Source organism: Lygodium microphyllum, chromosome 15, assembly GCF_053477565.2.
Source record: "Lygodium microphyllum isolate KBCC chromosome 15, Lygodium_microphyllum_v1.1.10, whole genome shotgun sequence".
In the NCBI taxonomy this organism is placed as follows: domain Eukaryota; kingdom Viridiplantae; phylum Streptophyta; class Polypodiopsida; order Schizaeales; family Lygodiaceae; genus Lygodium; species Lygodium microphyllum.
Genome location: NC_141149.1, coordinates 94085467 through 94091129, shown reverse-complemented (window position 1 = coordinate 94091129; position 5663 = coordinate 94085467). Strand labels below are relative to the sequence as shown.

The window sequence follows — 5663 nt, the reverse complement described above, 5'->3', positions numbered from 1 at the left end:
TCCTTGACTTTGCCAAGGGCGTTTGATGCACTACACTCATAGCGACGATCATCTACTGGTCTAACTAGCTGATTAGAGATCCATTACTGTTGATTAATTGGAATGACATTAGGGTTTGTCACTTTGCCTCCACTATTTAGTGGAGCTATCTAGCTAGTTGTCACCATAGTCACATTAGAAGGATCTGGTAGCATACGGGCACACTCTGCATTATGCTTCCTCTCCCATTCAGATTGGTAATGGGTGTTCCTTGACTTTCATTGGTCAATGTAAAATTATTTCCAAGTCTGAGACTCAAATTTAATTTTTCCCTAGAGGTGTAGGCCGCTTGCAATTGTTAGTTTACCTCCTTTGCTCATGTAATAGCAGTGTTAATATGAACGAGAGCAACACTACTCAACTACATCTAAATATTAAAGTCCATCCCATGTAAAAAGTACTATAGTTGAGTAGTAGTTGGAATGGAAATATGGGTTTGTAATTTATGAAACACTTTTTTTTAGTTTCTTGGTATAGACTTGAACATTCTCATGAGGTTCTTGATGTGTTACATTGAAAACACATAGCCAATATTGACCTCCTCTTTTAGGGGAAAACTCTCCTTGGAAGGTTGCAAAAAATAGATCAATTGTAGTTATGGTTCCAGGTTCTAGGTTGTGATACTATATTGCAACTCCTTCTTTCAAAGTCATATTAAAGAACATCATTAGATATCCCTCATCTTGAATTCAACAATTGAACATTAACTTTTGGAACCCATTAATGTGGAGCTCCACATCTTCCTCTACTAACCCATTAAAAATGGGTAGAGAAAATCCAAAGGCTAGCAAATCTAGCATGCCTGTAGGGATTGCAATAGGTTGTGCCACGATGATGATTGGATTGGCTAAGGATATCTAAACTAGTGGAACTACTATCCCACTCAAAGTGGGATGAATGACTAGGAGAGGGAAAGTATTAGAGTTTCTTCCTTCTCTTAAATAACTACTTGTGGAACTAGGATTGCTAAGACCCTTCCTTGTAGAGATCTCGAGATGGTCCGTTGAGGAGAATACCTCCTAATAATTTCCACCCACTCTCTAGCCCTTTCAACTTTTTCTTGGTTCTAAAACTTGGCTCGATAGTCTTTTGGATCTATTTCACTACCTTTTGGCATACACTAATCAACTAGTCCTCCCTATTGATTAAGATTTGGACACCACTACTTATTAGCAACTCCAGACAAATGCACAACCTGTCTGGACCAAAAATGGATCCAACAAAGGATCCAAGGCTCTAGCTGGGCCTTTATGCTCAATCAAAACATCTCACCGCCTCCCGTCTAGGAGCGTCCATGGAGGCTACACACTTTGAGCTAACTTGAACAAGCATTTGTATTGTTTATAGTCTAACATATCCCTTCCCAACTCCTCATAGGGAGTACCCAAACATAATGGTGTCTAGCATCTTAGTACATACACAATGAGCACCCCTCGATTGACTAACATGACCCACTAGGGCTCTCCTACACCTCAAAGATTGGCCCTAAGATGTGCCATTCAAATATATAACACATGCGACACATAGTCCTCTCTTTACAAAAATCATTTCAGGAGATAATTTGTATCCTCACTTTATTAGTCCCCAAAGAAATGAATGTACTAACCCTATAGCTTCTGACTTCTCACACTCGCAATGTGGGTCAACATTTAAGAAACCAACAAGTGTTATGCAATCCAGGAGGGAGCTCATACTTTTTTGATATCATGTATATGAAATGCAATGTAAAGGTGAATGTCTACAAGTGCACAAACAATTTATTAAATCAAATCAGCAACATGGGTGTGCACAACCAATGCTTTTTATGGTTTTCATACTACTAGCATACTTGTTGCATTGCATAGGGATAGCACCAAGCATACTCGTGCTATTGAACCCTTTAACACTTAAATAAAATAAAGTCTATATGCAAAATGCACTGAATAAATTAGATGTAAAACCATGATCACCACTCATAAATCTCCCTCTCTCCCTACCATTTAATGTTATGCTTGCGGTGGTAGGTGTAGAGTATGTTTTCATATCATTTTCTTGTCTAAATAATAATAAATCATGCACTATAACATGGAAATGGGGCTAAGCTAAGGCTAAACCTCATGACTTAGGCCCACTATACATCCACAAACATATTTTTAAAATTTTGGTGCATAAAATCTATATTTTCCATTTAAAATCGATTTTTTCATTTTTTTCTATTTATTTATTTAATAAATACTCTATTTTTTTATTTTCTAATTCAGCCTAATAAGGACTACTAGCTTAGATTCACCATTATCTTTCATTTCATCTTGCAGAAACATGATTTTCCCACCCAAAATAGAAAAAATCATTTTTTTCCACTTAAATTTCACATTTTGGGTTTTAAATTATTATTAAAGATCACATTTAACTACAAATTTTGCATACTATCACTTGTAGCCTTCAAAGACATATCAAACAAGGTTCATACAAATTTTCATATCATATGCACTTCATTTGGACTATAAACTGTCAAAAACAAGCAAATTTTCTTCATAAAATGAACGTATTGCTAAATTGCGTGTTTCGGGTCATGGAAATTGAATGCATGGATAATCATCAGACCTTCCATCAATCTCCACATAGCACTTGACATCACTTCTCAACATCCTCTCAATCTTGCATCAATCCGGTGCATGTCGAACAAGCATTCTTCATCCCATTCTTGATCTCTTTCTATTGCATGTGTGAATGGTCTCTTAGAGGAGAGAGAGAGAGGGGAGAGAGAAAGATAGATTTTTGATCTACACAACCAAGCAACCATTCCTCACATGAAGACCAGTGAGAGAGAGCAAAAAATTGAAGAAGTAGGCCTACATCTTCAGATCTATAGATTGCTTTTTGGCTCCAAACCCCCCTCTCCATAAAATCATCATAGAGTGAGGATGGTGCCCCTCCTCTACTTCACACCTTAAAAAAATGCCCCCCTATAATTGTGAAATTTTGGGGGCCAATAGTCCCAAGGCCTATGCCCTTTCAAATCTTGGCCACTATTTTGACCCCCCAGCCTCAGATTCCTCTGGCATTCAGTGCTCGATTCTACAACTGAAAATTTATGCATGCCCCTCTTGAAGTCTTGAACTTTCTACATGCTCGTCTTGAAGTCTTGAACTTCCTGAAACCTTTCCTGCTTTGAGCTGGCACTCAAAAAAATTATGGAAAATCTACAGTCACTATGCAGGATTGTCTTTTGAAATAATTTGAATTCTCATCTTCCATGGCCACTTAAAATTGTTGTGGATTCGTGTTGTCGTACTGCTGCGCATCCGAGGTGTGAAATCCACCAAAAAGTTGTGTGTGTGACATTTGTTACTTTGTACATATTTAGGTTTTGTGCTTTGCCACTCTATAATTGGTGAAAGAAACATAGATGCCACAGAGATCTTGAAGACTATTGTTGGCAAGGATGTTGTGTCATACTATGATGATCTGAGTGTATCTCTTGAGCTTCCAGGTCGACTCACAGTGCCTCTTGTGAGAGGGTCTCCTTATGTCACATTGATCTTTGATGAGTATTCCATGTTGAAAATTTCCTCCATTCATGCGGTTTTGAAGGTTACATCAGATGAAAGTTGCACCAAGCACAAGGTTACAACGAGCAATGGCCAAACCTGGCTAATATATAGCTCTGATGGTGTGTACTTGTTTGCAAACCTCACTGCAAGTCAAAATTTTAAGGGAGTTTTAAGAGTTGTATTGCTTGCAGGGGATGATAGTGCTGAAGACATTTTGGATAGGTTCAGTACAGCCTATCCCATGCAAGGGTATGCTGATCAGTCTATTCCTTTCCAAGTAAAGTATGATTGGAAGAAATATGGTTGGGGGGAGCTGCTGATGCTGAGTCTCCCAATGCATAGAGATATGATGTCCTCTACTCAACTACAGTGTGTATGTCCTGCTCTGTTTTATAATGGCATGGATGGTGAAATGATAGGAGTGGTGGGTGATTGTTGGATTCTAAATGAAGTTTCCATTTCTATGGGTTAGTATTCTTCAAAGGGCATCATAGATCCTAGGTCTCAAAGATTGATTGCTGAGGCATTGGACCGTGATGTGAGTGAGCTTAAACCAATCACTACTGATTCTTCATATTTCTATGGTAAAGCTTTGGCCCGTGCTGCCAAGCTAGCACTGATAGCAGAGGAGGCTGGGCGTCTCAATCTACTGAATCCAATTAGGGATTACTTGGTGCAGTCATTGACACCTTGGATGGATGGAACTTTCGTTGGAAATTATTTTCTTTTTTATCAAAGATGGGGAGGATTGACAAGTCGCAACGGATCAACAAATTCCGAAGCAGATTTTGGGTTTGGAGTATATAATGACCATCATTATCATTTGGGTTACTTTTGCTATGCTGGGGCAGCTCTTGCAAAATTAGATCCAATCTAGGGAAAGAAAAACAAGCCTTGAAAAAGAAAAAGAAATGGAAAATGTGGGGAAAGTATCAGAGAAGAGGAAAAGCTTAAGAGATCGCTCCTTTCGATCCCAATAGGAAGAAGAAGAAGAAGGTTGTCATTCAAGAACCAGAGGAAACGGGAAAATAGGGGAATCTAAATGGCACAGAATTGTAAATTGTTTGGGGGGTAGCGATTTTGAGGAGGAAGCTGATGACGGCAATGTTATAATCTCCTCTTCATCCAAAAGCTCTTCAAGGGTAAAATTCTCTCTATCAAACAATGACTCCATAGGGGAGGCCGTGGACAAGCCAGTCATGCGCCAGAACATCTTGCTGATTTACAGAACTGCACGCCAGGACAAACCAGTCCACTGGAACTCAAAATTGCTTCCGTGGTGCAAACGCTGCAACATTTTCCTAAAGTTTATGCAAACATCGCGAGAAGGACTCTATAGCAAATAGAGATTATCACATAGGTTCAGAAGCGACCAAAGATGATGCTGCAATAGGTGCAGACAAAGCAATGAGGTCAAAACTGACAACGTTGCGTAGCAACTTGCGTGAACAGAAGGTTCACAAATGCCTTATACCTAAAACGCTTGAGTTGCAGAGACAAGTTGATGGTTTGAGCCACTGGATATTTGAATGCAGAGATTGGGATCTTTTCTTCCCTCATAGGCACCAACAAAGATAATGCATTGAATAGGCATGTGGAATGCATATCCTGGAAATGCCCGTCCTCTTCGCATATCTGGTAATGCTGCCAACAACAATTATGGCTATATCTATAGCTAATTGAATAGTGGATTCTACAGATTTTTCTGGCATAGTATTAGTAGCATTGCTGCAACTCTGATGCTGCACTTTTATTGAGGAAATTGCCCTCATTTGTGTAATGTGGAATAACCAAAAACAGTATACATTGTTTGTATTTACTGGAAGGATGTTAATGATTGCAGTGTACATGTAAGCAATCAAGTTTCATGCTTCATGGAAAGACAAGGTGTATGAATACTCCAGTATTCGAGTAGATTTTCCACAGCAGATTCACTTGAATGGGCATCTAACTTCTTTGCAAAATGCAGTGTTTTCTACCATCCGGAGTATGAACATGCCCTCCTATTTCTACCGCTTTTGCTGCTCACAAATCTCTCATCTTGCTTATTCGTATGATTGATCTTCTATCTTGAAATTAGTCAAGGTCCTC

General features: G+C 39.0%; 1 pseudogene; it reads left to right on the top strand.

The window, feature by feature from the left end:
* Nucleotides 1–636: 636 nt before the first annotated feature.
* LOC148024777 (glucan endo-1,3-beta-D-glucosidase-like) lies at nucleotides 637–4449 on the top strand (annotated as a pseudogene).
* Nucleotides 4450–5663: the final 1214 nt, after the last annotated feature.